The sequence below is a fragment of the Centropristis striata genome, chromosome 4 (assembly GCF_030273125.1).
Source record: "Centropristis striata isolate RG_2023a ecotype Rhode Island chromosome 4, C.striata_1.0, whole genome shotgun sequence".
NCBI lineage: Eukaryota > Metazoa > Chordata > Actinopteri > Perciformes > Serranidae > Centropristis > Centropristis striata.
Window position 1 is genome coordinate 39,301,598 of NC_081520.1, and position 21,458 is coordinate 39,323,055.

Genomic DNA, 21,458 nt, shown 5'->3' on the forward strand with positions numbered 1-21,458 from the left:
ACACAGCGGGAGGGAGGGAGGGAGAGAGGGAGGGAGGGAGGGAGGGAGAGATGAAGTGAAGACATGGAAAGACAGGAATGAAGCGGACAGACACTGATTTGTGATTGGCTGTGACAGGCTTGGCATGCTGAGAAGGCGGGGCAGTCACATCATGTATTTTAGGTTTCCTTCAATCAAGAAACTGAACTTTTGGCACATTAAAACCTTATTAACGCCATATACAGTATAAATAATAATAATTAATTTAATTTCATTGTAATACCCTCTTATATGTCTTTATGTCATGCTACATATGTAATAGCGTTCAACTTGTATGCTCCTATTTTTTATACGTTTTTGTCATTTATGATCTTTGTCTATTTTTGTTTTGTTTTTATTCTAAATCATACTGAGTCTTTGCCTGTCGTATGAAATGTGCTATATGAAGCTTAACTGATCAAGCAAGTGACGTACATTTAAATACAGCATAAGAACTAAATATTTTTCATAAAGTATGAGTACAAGAAATAGTTTGTCAATGACTGAGTTTAAGGGTCGTAACAGGTCGTGTATCTGTCCTCAACTGTGTGATTCAGGACGCTTAGTTCGGTTCGGTTCGGTTCAGCTTGCTCGTACTACAAACAATCGCTGTCCTAAAAGTCTTAATGCATACATAAATTTATGTCTATTACTATTAATGGAACATGTGGGACGGAAGGAGCTTGATTGTTTTACCTGGAAAGTTTTGGCAGTGCACCAGTTGATCTCCATCAACTGGACTATTGTAGTCGACTTAGTACAATCAGCCAGGTGAGTTAAGCTCAATGGACAACGATTTTTAACTGTTTGCCAACAACCAAAGACAGGATCAAAAGACGGATCAAAATGTGACCCCAAAACTGAGAACAGTACAGAACTGTTTTAGTTTCCTGTTACATCACTAGTGGAGATAATTAGGCATTGCTACAGGTCAGGTGGTGCAGGTTGGTAGCTCAATCTTTGCCTCTTTCTTTTTACATGTCATGCATACAGTGTCCATGAGCTTCAAACTTTACCCAAATGTAAAGTGCTCTCGATGGAAGACTTCCAAAAGAAATGTAATGTTTAATAATTTAGTGCTTGCTGCGGAAAATGCCTATTGCACCAGTATTCTCCTATTTTAAGTCATCAAACATTTTGACTTGTTATAGTAGAAAAGCATGGGTGTTTTACTAATAATATTCATTTTTTATGCACAATAACCAGGACCATGAAACTGAATTCAGCCATCCTTAATTTTATCATTTACACCTGTGCATTTCCAACAGTCACATGTCAAAATGTGTTCTGTGAAACAAGCTGAGAAAGGGCAACAAGTAATTGATGTTACCCAAAAGTCAAAATTGTGTTTTTCCACAACAGGAGGTCATCTCTGACACACAAATGTCTAAACGCTCAATAAAAAGCTAGTTGTTGAACGAGGCTCTTGGACCTGAGAGCTTTGAAGATTCTTTACCAGGAAAGTTAAACCTTAACCTTGGAGCACTGCAAGCTAAAGGGAAAAAAAAGAGTAAATATTTTAAGCTCTCAAATATCTCAGGACACAAAGTTTTGACCTTCAATGTCAAAAAAGACAGTCGTCAGTTATTATATTCTGTATTTTACAAGGTGGACAGGACACGTTGCATCATTGCATCTTTGGGGAACTTGCAGCATTTCATGTGCAGACTTACTCTCTGAAACCCTTCGAACTCGCTACAAGCCAGAAAGACAGAGAGCCTGACAAAGACTGGCAAGTGAGAGGGGGAGGGGTGGGAGACACAGAGAGAGTAATGTACTGCTGTTCCAGGAAACGGTAATTAGTTATCTGAGGTCAATTAGGTAAAACTAAGACAAACAAGTGTGAGTGTTAAACTGAGTCCTGGTAAGGTCAATAGAACCAATTTAACATGGTCCCTGGATCCATCACCGTGTCTGCACTTTTCTGCTTTCTCATTCCAGCTCTTTTTTCTCCCTCGCCTTTCCTTATTTAATCCACTTCTTTAATCACACACTTTTTCCCTCTCATCGTCTCACAGGCGCATTCTTTGGCCGTCAATCACTCACAGTACATGTTCTGATTCACCGTGTCCAAACACTTTTCCATCTCTTGCACTCTAACGAGGACCTTTAAGCTGTTGCCTCATCTTACCTCATCTCCTTCTGTGTCCCTCCTCACCCGTCATCCTGCCCTCTTCCAATCACCTGCCTGCCTCTCCCCTCTTTCTTTCTCCCTCACCCTCCCAAACCCCTGCGCTCCTGCTAGCAGACAATTAATTACAGAGCCGGCAACAGATGAGTTGTCATTTGTGGTCAAGTTTCTAATAATTGCATTAGGTCTTCGGGTTTTTCTAAGATGCCCTCCACTTGGTTGCCTCACCCCCCTCTCTTTCTCTTCCTCTCTTTACTTGAACCCTCCTCCTCCTCCTCTCCCCCCTCCACCCCTTGACACGGCAGAGATAAATATCTTCAGTCAGTCAATGGAGGCGACAGAGGGACTTAAAATGCAGAGGCAGTCATTTGATTTCCAGCTAACAGAGCTGCCCATTAGCCCAGCACTCATCAGCCATGCATTACCTCTCAGGCCTGCTGTCCTGAGTGTGGAAGCTTTAACCCTTTCACTGTCCACTAATGGCCAGGTTTACCTTGTAATATCAGCCATACTCTGCTTTCTTCCACTGACCATATTAACCCCTTTAACTGTCCCTTATACGTGACAGCAACCACTTCACTGTCTGTCAAAGTTCACTTCTGTGGCATTGCCCTGTTGACAACCCACTACTGTATAAATGTGGTGAATTACCATCGGAATTAAAACAAAAACTGTTAAAAACTCAACAGAAATGGCTGTTTGTGTCACTGTGAGGGCTCTGTTTTACGCAGCTTAAACTACCAAAGTAGGAGGTCTAGCACTGACCATAAGGAAGCATTTAAAGCATCCATCCCCAAAAGTGTAAGTACACTGTAACACAGCTATGCTGGAAATGTATCGAACCACTTTGCAAATTTTTAAATCTGAGAGTCAATAGAGTAAAGATGTTTTTTGGGCTAACAAATTTGACAAAATCTCATTTTTGTTCCGATAAAGAGTTGCTAAGGAGGTTGTGTTTTCTGCTCAGTTTGTTATTTTTCAACACTGGGAAAGAGAGCACTTGTGCTTCATAATGCGGTGTCGAAATAATCTGAAAATAATTCCGCAGTCATACATCATGGCTCAGCTGATCGCTTTCCTTGTCTCCTCATTGTCATGCAACCACTATCAACATGTTGCTTGAACACAGCCCGTCTTTTCTTATGAAGACACCAAAGAAGATGGGACCATCTGAGGAGCATGTGAATGCACCGTTGGCCTTAGCAAAGTTCCATTATAGTTCTCACTAGCGACAAATTTTAATGAACAACACTCCAAAACTAAAAAGTATACGGGTTACTATCATAAAGGAGGGGGAAAAGCAGCTGAGAAGCCAGAACTATTGCATGGTGGGAATTACTGCTTAAAAAAATGACAATCAATTAAATAGATTATCACAAACCCTAATTGTCTGTCGGTCTGTTTAATCTTAAAATGACTGGATCATCACACAGATGTGTACGTACTAACTTACTAAACCCCCTTCATCATCATTAAAACAGTTGTAAAAATTGTCTTAAAGTCTAATAAATACAAGTCCAGAATTAAGCCGTGTTGGACTACAAATAACTGGAGCATGTTGTCAGCACTACTCAGGTTTTTTTTTTCCTAAAGTGCACCTATCTTTTTTTTTTTTTCCACCTTTGCTGCAGAAATAACATTTTGGCCTGCAGCAGCCTCTCAGCCCTCAAGCTGATATCAGTCAGAGATAGTGAGCAAAGAGAAGACAGACAGGACACTGTAACGCTATGAAAGAGACATCATTCATAAGAGTGTGTGTGCATATAAGTGTGTGTACGTGTGTGTGTGTGTGTGCACCCCATTTGCCACCGTTGCATGCCTTGTCAAGCGTGTCATTGAGCATTCATATGTTGTTTGACTGCTGATAGAATGGCAGGCGTATTTATTAAAGAGTCAATGTGATGGGGACACCAGAGCAAGCGCGCACACACACACACACACACACACACAGACACACACACAGACACACACACACACACACACACACACAAATACACAGTCCACATCAGTGACATCTGCCTGTTTAACTAATAGAAGGCAAAAGCTTGATATTAAGCAGTCGGGGGACACACACTCACACACGCACAATAACACTGGGAGCTCAGCTTTCCCTCAGGCCTGATTGCCATCTCCACAGCTCCTTTTTAACACGGCTGCCAATTGAAATTGAAATTGTATTCTTGTGTGTGTACTATCAGAGCTACCTCTCAGGGTTTTATACAGCTAAGAGGAGGGCTGGGGGGAGACACACACACACTTAGACACACTCACAGGAAGGGATAATGCAGGGGTAAGTCAGGGGCTGTCACTCTTCCATGCAGAACACACAAGAGGGAACAAAACACAGACTTATGCTTCTATGCTTTCTATGTAATTCGGCATGCACGCACACATGCATTTGCGGGTACACAAGCTGCCCCCCCCCTGCCCCCCTTCTCAGTGGAGGGGGCTCAACTTTAGCATAATCCCAAAATGGTAGAGAAAAGCAGTCCATTAAAAATGGGGCTAACAAATTCAGCACTTTATGTTTCTCTGAAGGGAGGGTTAAGTGCAGTCAATAAAAAAGTCAAAAAAGGAGGAAGAAGAAAGGAAGAAGCTTATTTATGGCTGGCTTTTCTGCTCTCTATGATAAATACACACACACACATGCACATACACCTGTTAATATCTGACAACTGGTCATGAACAACACAAGTAAGAGAGAGCTTGAAGCATTTGTGGAGCAGGAAATTTCTTTACAATTTTTACTATATGAAAAAACATGTATTGTCACCCTGCACCAGAGGTTAAAAAAGATAAAACTTTTTTTAAGAGCTTTTGTCCCGACCAAATGCTACTTTATCATCTTACACAAACAATTTAAAGTGATGTTCTTTGGAGGGAGGGGCACTGCTCTTTCACTGTCCCACCCAAGGAAAATTAAAGGGCGTGGCTGCTTTGAGTGACAGGTGGGTGTTGTCACAGGTCGCTAGCTCCTGCATGAGGTCTGCCATGCTCCACCTCTGTGCCCTTTTTTGGATTAAACTGGGACTTATGAGGATTCGGAAACTGCGAAGATGGAAGCACCACCGTGAGCTTCATAAGGGCTCTTCAGAAAGCTCCAGGGGATGTCAGAGACCATTTTTTATACAATAAGTATAAAAACTGTACCAGAGAACAATTAATTTTTGCAAATGTATCCGTATTGGCGTTTAAAATCCATCCACTTTTTGTTAAAATTTCACAAAATAAGAATCTAAGCCTTGCGTGCAACCATGTCATATGTTTCCTGTTTTATTTTGAAAAAACCTTTGACTTTAGGCTGAAGTAAGCAGATGGGGCCCTGTGCCTGTGTTTAAACCTGGCACATGTTTACATTTATTTTGCTATTAAAGTAACAGATTATGCATCAGCAGGTCATAGTTGAGGAATCATCTTCAACTCATTCTGAGCCAGCTGACTCAACCGACACCCGGATGCATCGGTATACGTATTTAAACATCATAGTCAGAGAGTGTCTCCCTGTGGAACGCCCGTATCTCACTCTTCTCAGCCTATACACACCAACTCAGTGCTGAGGGGAATTGAACGCCCGGGCCAAGTTTTAAAGTAAATTGACTTCTTTTGAGTGTGTTACATAGAGGGAGAGCGGGACAAAGAGAGAGAGGGGAAAAAGCAAAAGGGAGACATGGAGAGCAATCAATTTCCCCGCGGTTTCTTCAATAGCCGGCGGTCCTTTTCATACCTCCCAATTAGAACCTTTCCTAATCAGAGAAATACCTCTCCATTATTGAGACGGAGACAATGACACTCCCCAACATTTCCGCCTGCTCCAAAACTCTGTAGATTGCAGTACTGGTACACAAAGAATAAAGCACCGGGCTATACGGCAGGGGGGGACGCTTGTGTTAAAATCACATGTGGAAATCTTTTGGCTCTCCGCGCGGCCCCAGAAAAACTGATGGGGAACAATGGCAGCCCGGCACAGCATCTGTCATGGCACAATATAAAAAGATGATCTTGGCACCAAATGGACAAAAAAAAAGAGAAAGAACGAGGGAGAGGGAGGAAGACGGGGGAACGGAGGGGAGGGGAAGGGGAGGGCCAGGCGAGAGGTAATTCATTTGCAAATCAGGCCCTGGCGCTCAGGTCTATTTCAAGCTGCCAGTGGGTGCCAGGAGTTAACAAGGTAATCAGTTTCAATCCTGCCCTTCAATTGTACATCACACCCTCATCCAGAGAATACCCAGGCCTTTCTATAGGGGCAGAGGGGGGAAATAGCAATCTGGCTGCCGGCTGGCTCCACACACAATACACACACACACAACACACACACACACGAAGACAAGTGTGTACACATACTGTATACAGGCAAACACGTATTTGCACACACACACACCCAGACAGACAGTTTATTAATAACCATGTCTCCACGACATGTCCTTACAAGCAACTGTACTCAATTTTGATAATTGGTTAAGTCTTTTAGTTAGGAATAAAATAGAAAAAAATGCTTTACAAAAATTGTTTTACCTTCTCAAATGTGAGGATTTACTGATTTGCTGTGACGTATATGGTTTTAATTTTAATACTTTTGAGTTTTAGGCTGATGGTGGGACGAAACAAGACTTTTAAAGATGTCTCGTGGGCTTTCAGACCTGACCTTCAGACATTTATTAATAAAAAAAATAATCATTGTATCTTAAGAAGAAGAAGATTACTTTATTATCTTCATGAACAAAACACTGAGAAATGATGATTTATCACAGTCCTTATGTTTGTCTTATCATATTTTTTACTGCATATATAAAGCCATCTATTGGTGATTTTGCTTATTTGTCAATGTGTCAAAAAACATAGTGGAATTTTAAATTGCTGCAGACCATGGTGTCACAAACATAAAAACAAAAATAAATCATGAAATTATGCATGTTCTGTCTAGCGATACAAGTTCTTCTGTAAAGATTTTGAGGTGAAGTTTGTCATGTTTATTGCAACTATACCCTCTTTGATTCAAACTAAGTATATTAGAAGCCTTCCTTTCACAAAGTCCTTCAAACACACAAGGGGAAACAAGACTGTTCTGAACCTAAAAGTGGTACAAGCAAAACGTTCGAAAGAAAACAGCAACCTAAATTTGTCCTAATCCTTTCTTCCTGTCTCTGTGTCCCTCTCTTTAGCTCTGTGTCAGCTGTAACCGGCTGGCCGAGAGGCAGTTAGCCCTGGTTAGTCCCTCATCTGCATAATCAATATGACAACCTTATTTTTCTGATGCAAACAGGATTTTGCTGCTGAGCTGTGTTTGTTGACGTGTGTGTGAGTGTGTGTGTGAGTGCCCAGTCTGCTTCTGGCCAGCCTCAGTCATGGCCCTCTTTAGCCTTAATTAGATTAGGTGCGATTATCCCGGCTCTACCTTACAAGTGTACAGGCGGGATAAAGTGGCCACAAAGGCCAGCCTGTCACAGGGAGCGGGCTCTGGTCTGCAGGTTATCAGGGTCCAGGGAGACACACCGCGTACATTGTTATTCATATCATCTCCACACCGTTTTCTACCGTGCCTTTTTCACTTCTCTTCGTGCACTGATCCCCCCCAACCCCCCCTCTTCCATGTCTGTGGTGTCAAACTGGCGTAATCACTGGCCGGGGTAAGTCTCTCTTTTTTTCTCTCTCTCTCTTTCTGTCTGTCCGTCAGAAGACAAAACAACATGGCCCCAAGCGCTCTGCAGTCTGGCCTACAGGGAGAGATGTCAGGAGTGTGAGAGTGAGTGTGCAAGTGAGTGTGTGTGTGTGTGTGTGTGTAGACTTCAAGGAAAAGTGGTACAAAGAAAAGTTAACCCAAGTCTCACTCTAATGCAAATAGACGAACGAGCACAGCACAGACTCACACGCACACACACAGATGCTGAGGATGGAGCGGTTGCTACAGATCACATGCAGACACCTTGCACACTAAATCCAACTCACAAGGCCTGAACACTAAACTCAGCACTTGGGCTCAACCTCAACATGTTGCTTGTGTCGACCTAAGTGTGTGTGTGTGTGTGTGTGTGTGTGTGTGTGTGTGTGTGTGTGTGTGTGTGTGTGTGTGTGTGTGTGTGTGTGTCCACAGCACAGAAATTTGAAAAAGTACCGAAAGTTGCCATTGCATGTCTGGTCAGATTTACTATGATTCATTACTTTCTAATGAAGTGCTGATTTAAATCAAAATGTTGCCAAGTTTAGATCATTTTATTTTCAGAACATTTCTTTTTGTGTTTGGACAATATTTAACACTTGAGAACTTTGGATTCTTTTGCAAAAAAAAAACCCTACGCATTTTTATTTCTCAAAGTAGGGGTTAAAAAAGCATCTTATCTGTAATGATACTCAGCCCTACTCAACACTATAAACAATATATATATGAGATGCCAACTTACAGCATGAGCACATAAAAACGTCTCTCCTGAAGTGCACACTAAACTTAACCGTGACACATGTATACCTACAAAAACTTGCGTGCCATAACATTGGCTCTAACAGCATTATTCCTTCTGATTAATATGTGTTTGAAAAATGTTAATGAGATAGTTTTTTTCTTCTCTGTTTCACTTTCTGAAATACTCAACCATTTTCCATAAACCTTTTTCATGCAGAGCTCGGCACTGACAGATTTCAGTTGGTCTGCATCGATGAGTGTGTATGTGGAGGAAAAAAAGATGTGAATTATTTCACTCACTGTTGATTAGACAGCAGTGCCCAAGATATTTATACACAACTGTGCATACTTTCCATGCTGTCAAATGTGGGCACAGTCAGGGGTAGAAAACAGAAAAGCAGGGGTGTATAAAAAAGGAAAGGTTGAAATATACTTAGAGAAAAGAAAGATAGATGAAAACCTGTAAAGAATGAGAAGTGCGTGGGAGAGCAGAGCAGAGAAAAAAGTTTCTAAAAAGACAAGAAAAAACAGCACAAATCTTCTATCCTGATATCGGTCATTTCATATCTCAAAAATGATTTCTGGTAACTAATCAATAACTAGCCGATGTTAAATAACTACACGGAAAATTCAATTTTCGCATACTACATCATTAATATTAGGAAAACAGTTAAACTCCAGCTTCTTTCCCACTTTCAAGGATCATAACGTCAAGTGTCGTCAAAATGACAACTACTGTCGTAACGCAGTCAGCTGCTGGTTTTTCAGACATAGGAGGGGAAAAAAAAGTAAACAAAAATAAATAGCTCATAAGAGTTTAATTTAAAAACTGATATCTAGCCATTTCCCATGGTTTTCTTGATAAAGATTTCTTTCTTTCCATGACTGCATGTGGTATTAACACCCAGCCCTGCGCTCAGGATGTGTCCAACTCCATTTTTACTAGTTAACTGGCACATAATCTGGACGCAAAGTAAAGCACCAGGGGGAGGGTTTGTATTTAGTCTCATAGGTTTGTTTTGGGCATCTCCAATTAAAAGTGCATTGCTATTTAAATGATGCATTTGGCCAATGGGAGAAGTAAAAGGGTTTTTTCTGCATCTGCAGACTCCCAATCCTGATCAGATATCGGTCAGGCATACTCAAAATGAATGAGTCAATGGTGGCGAGGGCTGCAAAGGGGTGGAAAATTTCCGGTAAATTTCCAGAAACTTTCCATGGGAAGTTAAGCTGGGGTTCTTTGGAAATATTCCTTTTCATTGAACACCAAAAACAATGAATGTCGAGTTGAATATGAGTCACCCCCAACCTCCCGGTTTATTACCATTTATTCTCATGGAAGGTTTTCAACTTTGAAATTTCCGGGAATTTTGCAACCCTTGTGGTGGCCCATGTTTTATGAGATTTTAGAAAATCTATTCCTAACAGAACAGATGTTTATTGTCCCGAGAATGACTCCAAACAAAACAGAATTAAAACTAACAGAAAAATCTTGTTATTGACATATTTGTTTTACATACTTGAAGAGTTCTGTCTCATAACATTTTATATTTCAGTTTTTCATACTTTCAGTTTTACATATTGTGACAAATCTGCATCAAAAATATCCCTTTTAATATTCTGAGAAGAACTTTAGCTGACATATCATATAAACAAAAGATGGCATATCTTATCTTATATGCCCTATAGGCAAAAAGTGGACAGCAGAAAGGAATCCTCAGTGTGTGTGTGTGTGAGAGAGAGAGACACAAGGTAAAATAACTCTATTAGAGAACTGCAGGTACTAAGCTGGCGAGAGAGCAAGACAGATCACATGAGAGTGAAGGAGAGCAAGAGTGAGCGAGACATTAGTACAAATGAATTAAACATCGGCCCGGAGATCTAAACTTCTGCTGAAAAAGTGGCAGGCTAAATGGGTGGGAGGGGAGAGGAGGGAGAGAATGAGAGAGGAGGGAGGCTTCATAACTTCCCTGTGGCTACTTAACGTTCAATATGAGCGGAGTATCAGTGACACAAATAAGAACTCCCATCCCTCAGTCATCTCACACACACTCTTGTACTTCTATCTTTGTGAGGACCCTCATTGGAATAGTGAATTCCCTTGCGAGGTTATAATAGTTTTGGTTTTTCTCATCAGTTTTAGTTTTAATTTTGGTGTGTATTTTTGTTTTTAGAGTGAGTTTGCTAGTTTTAGTTTAGTATTTATTTATTTATTTATTTTAAATGCTTTCGTTTTAGTTTAGTTTTTATTAGTTTTAGTATTAGTTGTAGTTTTTTGGAACGGGGTATTTGTTGGGTGGGAGATTAAAAGAGGTCACAGTAAATTTTGCCTTTATCTCCTTTGCCTTATCCATCTTCATTATGTATGAAAAAAGACGAAAACGACGGACGTTTTCACTATAATTTTAGTTAGTTTTGTAACCACACAATACAGTTTCAGTTAGTTATCATCATCATGTAACCTTTAACCCTTAAAACAAAGTCTGAAATCTCAAAAAAGCCTTTAAACCGGCCGAAATGTCCTCACTTTGCAAAAATGTCCTCTCTCTGTTGGTTAAAACGTGTTCTGGTCCTCAGTATGTAGGAAGCACAAGATCACACACACACACACACACTTCTGTGTGAAAGAAAATGAAAAGAACAATGGCTGCCGATCTGAAACCTCCACTGAGAATGATTGTTATGTGCTCCTCTCAGGCAATATTTACTTCCACAACTGAGTCATGGTACTTAACTGTGTGTCTGGAGCACTGTTTACCCAGTCTGAAGGAGGTATTCTTGTAATGATCAATGCCATTAGGGCGAGACCTGCAGAGCCGTATTTCTGCCTGGGAGCAGCAGAGGTCAGATGCATGACGAAAGCTACTCTCTGCTAACTGAAAACTCTCCTCTGTCTGTCTGTTTCTTCTCTATGTTCCTCTGTCTGCTCTCTCCAACTAAAAACAACATCTCTCTATATAATGTATTCTCACTCTCAGCCTTTCTCATAAAGACTCCAGTCAACACCTTTTTCCTTGCCCCTGGTGCAGATGAATAAGCACTGGAGTCTAGAGAAAATTAAACATTAACGGTGTGTCTCTTTTACACATCATTCTCCATAACAATCTTCACTTTACGCTCCCCTCGCTGCCTTCACCACCACTCTGCTTCCACCAACCAAAACTACCCTGTTTTTCCACCGAGAGGGAGAGAGAGAGAATACTTACGGCAGAAAAACACATTTTGTCGACAAGCACATTTACATAACCCTCCTAAATCGGAGCTGGCCTGTCATGTTTGCCGCTCATAACCTGCTGCTTATAATCCAGCCTGCATCCTCTTCTGATCCATAAAGCTGAGCAGCCAGCCACTTCAACAGCAGCCAGGACTGCCATCACTCGCTGCAGCTCCTGCTAAGACAGGGCCGTAAAAAAGAGGAGAGGAGAATGGAGGAGAGAAGAGGAGAAAATAAAAGAGAGGAACAGGGTAATTGGATTGGGGGGGGATCTTCTATTTGGCCGGGTCTGGTCTCTGTCATCACGCTCCAGGCCTGGCTTCTCTCAGTGCCTACAGCAGGTCTCAAACACATCAACACACACATAGACACACACTCCACTCTAGACAGCGTTGAATCGCTACCCAGTTCAGGAGGCAGACTGTCCTGTGCGCCGCTAAAGACTGCAGGATGTCTAGTGTGTGTTTTTTTGTGTGTGAGAGTGTTTGCATACTCCTTTAACAACTCACTAAATGGTTAAACAGATTACAGAGCGCACTAAGTGGATTGTCACAGCTCTCTATCGCTCGCTCAGGGTGTCTCTCCTGCGATTAAAAGTGGCCAGATTTTTCTCTCTCCACACACATACACACACACGCACACGCACACGCACACACACACACACACACACACACACACACACAAATCTGCACACGGAACAGAGAGGCAGGTCATTCTCAGGCATAGACATTTCCTACAGCAACTGAATTTCAGGACAACAAAAACATAATTAGTTTTTAAGCACTCTTAAAAAATATTAAACTGAATCCACACAGTATATCTGAATTGAATATTAAATCTTATCCTAATCATCATCACAGTTATTGTTGACTGTTGCTTTACTTTTGGTCTTTGGTGTCCTTTAATACATTTTTTTTTTTTTTTTTGTAAACAAACCCAATTTAAATTTTAGCAAACTGGAACAAGGCTAACCTCTTTCCGGACTAAAAATGCTCAATGCTGGTAACTTTAAAGGTGTAACATGTGACATATGGTCAGAATTTTAATTACAAACATTCAAGCAGTTGACTAACATCAGCAATGTGAATTAACAGTTTTGATGTTGTGTCAAAGACGTCGATATATTAAGTTGCAAGGAAATCTCCATTGGTACTTGTTTGTCTTTAAGGCCATTACTGGCTGGAAAAGTTCCTCCATAATTAACAAGACTACTTGATTGGAATCATGGACACTATCTTGACACAATCAAAAAATTGACTGAACTTGGGGAAGCCTTTTGTTTTAATGCCCATGCGACCTGGAAACTTACACTGAGGATCAATATGCCCATAACATTTTTTCAATTTCGTAGCAACTGTCTGCAACTGTTTTTAGCTATGGTCATTTTAAATAACATTTTACTTATTATTTTTCTTGTCTATTACCTGTATTTTGAATTTGTATTTCTGTACCGTTTGTAAATGTATTTGTCGTCACTGTAAATGAGGGAAACCTCAGCGCCTTACAAGTTTAAATAAAGTGTTATATCTACTGAAATTAGCATGCTAACCAGGTAGCTGCAGCCCGTCCTACGTTGTAATACCACTTGTACCTCAAGAGGCAATAGTGAGGCCAGTCTGCCCTCAGTCCAGCATGAGAGGTCAAGGCACAGTTCTCAATTTAATTTATGTTACAAAGGATCAGTAAATTCTGTTTGATTTACGTTTTAAAGAACATGCCAACCTTTTGGAATTGGGACTGTAGCGCCCAATGCAGCAGTGCAATGTGTTCACAGTTCAAGCAATTTGTCGTGAATAAATTCTACAATATTTTTAAGGGGTTGGCTCCGATGTTAGCAGCAACTTTGGACCAGGCTCACCGAGGCTGGACTGATGTTCTCACTTTAGTACCAAGCTGGTCCTCATTCACCTTGTGAAGTACATTTATCTTATCTTTATAAAGACCCATTTGAAAAAGTTATTGACAGTTGTCAGGGCATCAAACCAATGATCTCTTCATCTTGCTAATCAGGGCTTGGTAGCATAAAAATGGCATAGCCATCAGTGTTAAAAACATTTTTTAAATTAAATGTAATCAAAATCAAATCGTGGATTTATTAAGTTGTGACACCCCTAGTAAACACGCTGGCCTGATCCGCTTTGGGAGGATATCTGGTGCTTAAGAGCCATTAAAAGTCACATATACTGACTGGCACTGAAAGGAGTTGTTTGATTGAGTGCTGAAATAAAGATTAATGGAGCTTTGATGCAAACTGTACAGCCTAGAGGTAGTGGTCAGGCATTCTTCAAGATAAAATAATAAACCTAAAGTTAAAGTAGTTATATCTTTCTTCCTTCTCCTTCCTGCCTTGAACTCAGATGTGGAGGAGGGTCATGGAGACCGGTCACATGACCCCCCTCAAAAAAACAGGTTTGTCCTGCATCATATTAACAAGGTATTCTTTTACTCGTGTGTGTGTGTGTGTGTGTGTGTGTGTGTGTGTGTGTGTGTGTGTGTGTGTGTGTGTAAATAAATGTCCACAAGTGTGAAGATCGGGTTTATGCGTCCAGGCTGTTTTCTATCCAATCTTTGCTCATTATCTGTGTGGAAAAAAGCAGCTAATGACTACATACAGCCACGAGCCAAGAAGCACTACAGCTGCACCGCTCTGTGTGTGTGCATGGGTTTGTCTTGTGGGACAGCTCAGCTGTGTGTGTGTGTGTGTGTGTGTGTGTTGTCCACCCTTTGCATGCAGGCATCACTCCTATTTTACCGACCCTCATCCAACCACCTAGCCCCCACCCAAACTACACAGATGCACACCTACTCCTCTTCAGCTTCACCCATGTCTCCTCTTGCTCCTGGCCACTAGGCTACCCCCCTTGACGCACACACAAATAATACACACACTTACAGCTCATTGATTTAAGTCAATGTGAGTGTATCCTAACCTTCCGAGGACGGTGTTTGAAGTCTCTCTTACCTCCCCAGACCCGCTCCCAGAGCCAGACACAGCCTAGAGTCCTGCAAGAGTGCAGACAAACGCACATGCACACACATATAATATATATATATATAAATAAATATATATATATACACACACACACACAGCAGAAACCATGGTCCCATCCACACCACCCATACACACGCTCCCAACAGGCTAAGAGGATGCCGCAGGCAGGGACTACATACACGCAAACACACACACAAACACACTTACTTTCTCTGTGTATTACCAACACTAATGAGCTGATAGATGTTCAACAGAGGCAAAGAAGCAGACAATCATTTCCTCAGAGTGAGCGAAGGAGGGAGAGAAAATCAACAGCAGTGAGTGTGAATGTGTGTGTGCTTGTGTCTAGGGTCTTGTTTTATTTTCTCTCTGCCTCACAGCCTCTAGGCTTCCAGAGGTTAAGGCTGAGCGATGGAGCAAAGCTAGCCAAACTGAGGCCTGCGGGTCCTGCAGGGATCCCTGTGGTGAGGCTGGGTTCTGTTTAGCTTGTCAGGGGAAAACACAGTAATGAGAGGAATTACTAAACAATCACATTCACGGAGCGAGATGAGAATGGGCGGGTTGGTGGGGACGGCTCCGTGGACAAAAGTGTCAAGAAAACATGCTTTATTTTTACAGACTTGAAAAAAGTAACCCAGTCCTCATAAATAAGCTGTTTTACACAAGCGAACAATGGACGCCACTGAAGCGCTGCCCCCCTCGCTAGCAGGGAAAAACTCCTAAATGATTCTTTCATAGACAAAGACATCAAAAAAGGCTTTAATGAAAGGTAGGTAGTCATCTCATTTCTTTCTTTAACCCTAAGCTCATTATACCAACTCCAGTTTTACATGCACAGGGAAAAGACGGCTCTCTGATGCCATGAGGTCTCCACGCTGCCCTCTGTGCCTGCGCTGCCCAGCCTCTGCCCATTTCACACTCAAATGACATGAAATTGAGTCAGATGGACCAACAGTCCTCCTGCGACCCGGCACAGACAAGGAGTTCAGCCTAATTGGACAGACCTCTCTGATTGAGGATGTGGAGTAAGGCAGCCAGCCCACGTTCTTCCACCGCCTTGGTGATCAGTTACGGAGCAAAGCAAAGAGGTCGACACTGCCGAAGGGAAAGGGTGAAGACTTTTATTGAAAGCGGGCAAATTCTTTGACGAAGGAGTCGAGTTTGGGGAGAGTGACGTGCAAGGAAAGGGAAAAGAGTGAGAGTATGCATACCTGTGTGTATGTGTGCATTAACATTATGAGCAAAAACAGAAATTCTTGGCCCCAACTGTCCTCCATCCATAACCAAATTCCTTCAAGCTTGATCAAAGCCTGAACCTCTGCAGCTTCATTATGCCAAAACCTTTTAAAATACTGACTTGTAATTAAAAATATTCTTAAAAACCTGTCACTTTGTGTGGAGTAACAGCCGTCTGTTAACTGTAGATTCTACATTTCTGCTCATTAATGACAGGAGGGAATTGGATCTGAACATCAGGTGAAGAATGCTGTTACATTCAAATTATACTTCTGTCAATTATCAGCCCGGGGGCAGATGTGCACCTGTCAGCACAACACACAGTTTGTTTCTCCGGCTCTGATTAAGGAAAAAAAAAACACTGACAAATAACATTCAGAGAATGAAACCTGACCTGACTCGAGCCACATGGAGTGAAGAGAAAGTATCGGGTCCACTTGCATGCAGATTAAGAATCAAAGCTAAGTGTGTTCATTAATGCACAATAATATGGTAATTGTTTTTGATTTGAGGACAGTGAGGAAGAGAAAAGTCAGGATTTCACTCTTCTTTGTAATTCGTCCCTGGTATATTTCACTGGGTCCCAAGAGACACATGCAAAGACTGTTGAGTAGCTCGGCTAATGAGAAAATAACAAAAATCACCAGTTGTGTGTTTAGAAGGAAAATAAACATATAAATGGTTGTGAGGCCCATCTTTAGTAAATGTATTGTCACAATAACGAGTTTAGAGTGACGACTTTTATTGCAAGCGGGCAAAATCTTTGACGAAGGAATCGAGTATGCATAACTAAGGAATCGAGTATGCATACCTGTGTGTATGTGTGCATTAACATTATGAGCAAAAACAGAAATTCTTGGCCCCAACTACCCTCCGTCCATAACCAAATTCCTTCAAAGACTGTTAAGTAGCTCGGCTAATGAGAAAACAACGAAAATCACCAGTTGTGTGTTTAGAAGGAAAATAAACATATAAATGATTGTGAGGCCCATCTTTAATAAATGTATTGTCACAATAACCAATTTACTTACTGCCAGCATCTCAGTTTCCTAACAAACTGTCTCATAACTATGGCTGCACAATCTATTTTTTATATATATTTCTTTAAATTGACATTGCAATGTAAATAAATAGAAAGAAAGTTTAGGGCTGGTTGAATTGTAAAAGGAACTTCTTATGTTCTCTCTGTACATATGAAGCCAGAGGATTACACAGAGCAAAGCTGACCTAGTGACCCTGTACACTAGTCTGGGTAAACACACAGACACAGACACAGACACAGACACAGACACACACACACACACACACACACACACACACACACACACACACACACACACACACACACACACACACACACACACACACACACACACACACAGAACCCTACAATCACCCACTTACCCTTTGCCACTGGTGAAAGGCAACAAGATCTCTTAACAACAGCTCGTCTTTTTCAATAAATTTTGCATGAAAACATTCCGCTGGAGCACCAAGTTGCCTGCTGTCATACTAGAGGAGTGTTAAATGTTTAATGACGACAACACCACACACGAGCGCGCACACACAGAGTCGGTGTCAGGGTGCCGCTCTGAGGGGCCCCTCTTTCATCCTGACAGACACTATAAAGCTCCCGAGCCTCTTCCCCACCCCGCCATCAACATCGCACTGCTTCACTCCTCTGCTACCACCCAGCAAGGAAACCTGGATGTAAATGAGGTTGGAGTGTTACAGTGTGTGTTACAGTGTGTGTGTGTGTGTGTGTGTGTGTGTGTGTGTTTGTGTGTAAGTGGTAAGGATCAGGGGCTTACATAAAGACCCTACCCCCATCACCATTAAGAGTAGAAGAAGAAGAATGGAAAAGACAGAGAAAAAAGAAGTGGCGTGTCATAGACAGGATATGGTGCAGAACGCCTCGTTTTACATATTCCTGAAACATTTCACTGCTTCTGCCTTTCTTCTCCTTAAAACTCCCATGGGAGCATGTGGGGAAAAACAGGAACATCCATGTCAGGCAGTGTTTGGACGTTGATATCATCATATGGAGGTCCACAGATAGACCAACCAAGTTTTAATGTTACTCCTTTATTTTACTGTGTACAGTGCGGTGATAGAAGGTCCAAATAAATGATATATATTTAATCGTACATCAATTTTAAAGTTAGCCACAAATTGTCATTTATTGTTTTTTTTTTATGTAATAAACACATTACTTTGACTTCCCAGAGAAGAGCCCATCTTTAGTGATTATCTAATACTGTTTCAGTGGATGTAAAATTCATGTTCAACCAACATTTTTAAACAATCCACCCCCTCCACCCACAGCATTTCTTTCTCTAACTGATAAATTGTGAATTACAGAAGAAGAAACCTCAAAAACACATGCAAAGTATGATTTGTTATCCAAGATTAATATTAGTTTTTCTAATTAGATTTAAGGAAATGTATAAAACGATGCACCAAGTCATCGTATGGGTTTATATTCACATTGCTGCCTATCAGCAAATAATAAGAAGAGAAGAAGTCACGGGCTGGACACAACTCTGGCGTGACGTTAGAGGACAATGTGTGGTTTGTTTACAAATAAAATTGAACAACAATTTTGGTGGTGTGGGAGTATTACACTGTAACGGGGAAGGATCAGCGATAAAAACATTCATTCTGTGTGGAAAACACAAAACATGAAGGATAGTCCTATTTATGTTTCTAATGGATTTTACATTTACATTTAATTTAAGTTTGATAAAAAATCTTTTTCATGGGCTATGCAAGTAATGGAAAATTATTCTCATGTTGTACATAGTTGTATGGCAGCTAAAAAAGGATTTTTTAATGAAAATTAAAGGAATTATTTATGAAATTAATTGCAACCTGAGTGTGGATAAACGGTTGAGGATAATGAATGAATTCCATTCAAAAACAGTGTTGTGAAATGCTGAACGACTTTAAGACAATTCCACTTTTTAATAAAGAAAATGTCCTTGATTTCCTGGCACAAATGGGTAAATAAAATAAATAAGAAAACTGAAATAAACTAACTAAAGATACAAAAACCTGCATGCTATAATTTGTTATGCAAGATTACTGTTTGTTTAATCAAAAAAGAACAAGGTACATGTAGCAAACAGAGAAGTAGCCATCTTTGTGAACCAAAGTAGGGATTATATACAGTATATAGTGAATAAATGTATATGTCACCTCCACAGGTTTAAGTGAATTGGAAGGCCAGATAGGAGGATAGACAGTCTGAAATATATTAACGCTGCCACAGGTGGAAATGCGTACATGAGCACGTACACACACACACAAAACAGCAAACTAACTACGTATATGAGCACATGCACACAGACAAGCTAAAGCGGGGTCAGAGATAAAGGAAGAGATTCCTATCAGTGCTGAAGGATATTGAAGCCTTAATAAGAAAATAGATATAGTCTGCTGGCCTTACATTTCACTGTTAGCTTTATTTGTTTTTCTGATACAGATCTAAGAAAGGCAATATGTAATAGTTTCAAATAAATGGAGCACTTTTCCTTTAAAAGCAAATTTCCATGTTGTGTTCGCACAGAGAAATGTTGAGCCCCAAGGTCTCCATTGATGTCCAATAAACCTCCATACAGATGAAAAAACCTAGTGCTAAATATATGGAAACTGCATGAATAGAATAAGACTTTTTATTATTTATCAGCACATCTGTTCTGTCTTTTCTACTAACAACTATACCAAATGTATGAATCATTATTTGAGAGACCATTTACATTTACAAATAGTGTAATTCTAAATAAACAAGAAACCATAGCTTGAATAAAATGTGAATGCTTAACCCTTATTTCTAATCATGTGCATGTTTTCCTCGGTTATATCTGTGCATAGTACTTGCTAAATACATAAAATGAGTTGTGTTTAAAAAGTCTTACTTTAGATTCACTGTCAAAGATACATTTTCTCAATAATTAGCATTTACTTCACTTAATGAGATACAGCACACACACACACACACACACACACACACACACACAGTTTCCAGAAAGACTGCTGTGACGGTTTGACAGTGGCGCACAAGCAAAGTTTGAAAAAAGTTGTTAGATGTACTGCATTTTTGTCTTTGGGCGTTGCTACAGTGATAAGTTTCATCATTTGATTGCACTGTTGCGTCAAGAATACATCTGAGGAATGGAGATCGCTTTCACTCAGATCAAACAGTCGTAAAAGTTTGGCTATTAGTGCATATTTCAGTTGGTTAATCCTGAAGTTAATCCAGTCAGTTAATGAAAAGCCTAGAAATAAATATTGCCTCCAAAATGTGTCTGCATACTTTGCACATAACATAAATATTCCTTTGGTTGAAAAAAAAACAAATCTTTGACCTTTAGATGTGTATGTAACACTTTTCAATCTATGCACTTAACTCATCATTATGCAGCTATTTTACCTTGGGATTGCAGTTTTAAAATGATTTTGAAGCCACACTGACTTGTAATAAGGAGAATAGTGCCTCTGTGATTCTTGCACTGTATAACTTATCGGGTAAGATCTCCCAGGAGGCTTTACCAACACATCACCAGCTGTATCACTGGTTTTGGTGAAACTGGATCATTTTTATAGAGAAAATTATTTCTGGTTTCCTTCTGATGTCCTCCAGCTGCCCTGACTCAACTCTTGATCATTTCGTGTTGGACAGAAAGGTTTAATGTTGCTACAGTAAAGCTAACAGCTGCTAATGAACACTGCTAATAACTGGCTTAGTTTGCTAGCACAGGAGCAGCTGGGAGGAAGAGGTTTTTAGGCCTGGAGCAAGGAAGAAAAACGGTGGGGAGCATCATCGATAGCCGTGTTTCCATTAAAGTCATATAGAGTTTTAAAGATAAATTTTGAAATGTTGCATTCAAGGAAAAGCGAATTAGAGACATTTCCATCAACTAGTTAGATCAAATAAACGAAGCTGCAAAAACATACTTTGGTCAGAAGTTGGCAGTGTGTTGCTGCACTTGTTGATGTTCGGCTGTGTTAGCAAAGTTGTCAACTAGTTTTCGATCGTTTTAAGTAATGCAATGCCATCATATTTACAACAGCAGAAGTAAATTGTACTATAAAACTGCAAACTGCAAAAAATACTAATTCTAAAATCAAATCAAATCAACTTTATTTATAGAGCCCTTTAAGACAGTGTTAGCTGATACAAAGTGCTGTACAGACCAACAATAAAAACAAAGAACAAGCAAAAACAACTAAAACAAAGCGAGTCTCATGCTGGGTAAAAAACAATAAATAAAAGTGGGTTTTAAAATGAATCTCAATTTTAAAATTAATCTTAATTTTAAAAAACCACAAAGATCAAATAAAAACAAAACAAAGGCTCATGTTGAATTAAAAGCCAGTGAATAAAAATGGGGTTTTCTACCTATTAATGAATAAATTGTAAAGTTATCTGTTAACTGACAAGGGCCAAACATAGTCAAACATGGTCCCGTGA

General features: G+C 40.4%; 1 protein-coding gene across 1 annotated transcript in view; it reads right to left on the reverse strand.

Moving 5' to 3' along the window:
- rsrc1 (arginine/serine-rich coiled-coil 1) overlaps positions 1–21,458 on the reverse strand; it is a 145,584-nt gene that overhangs the window by 96,527 nt on the left and 27,599 nt on the right. The gene's annotated exons all lie outside the window — the stretch shown is intronic.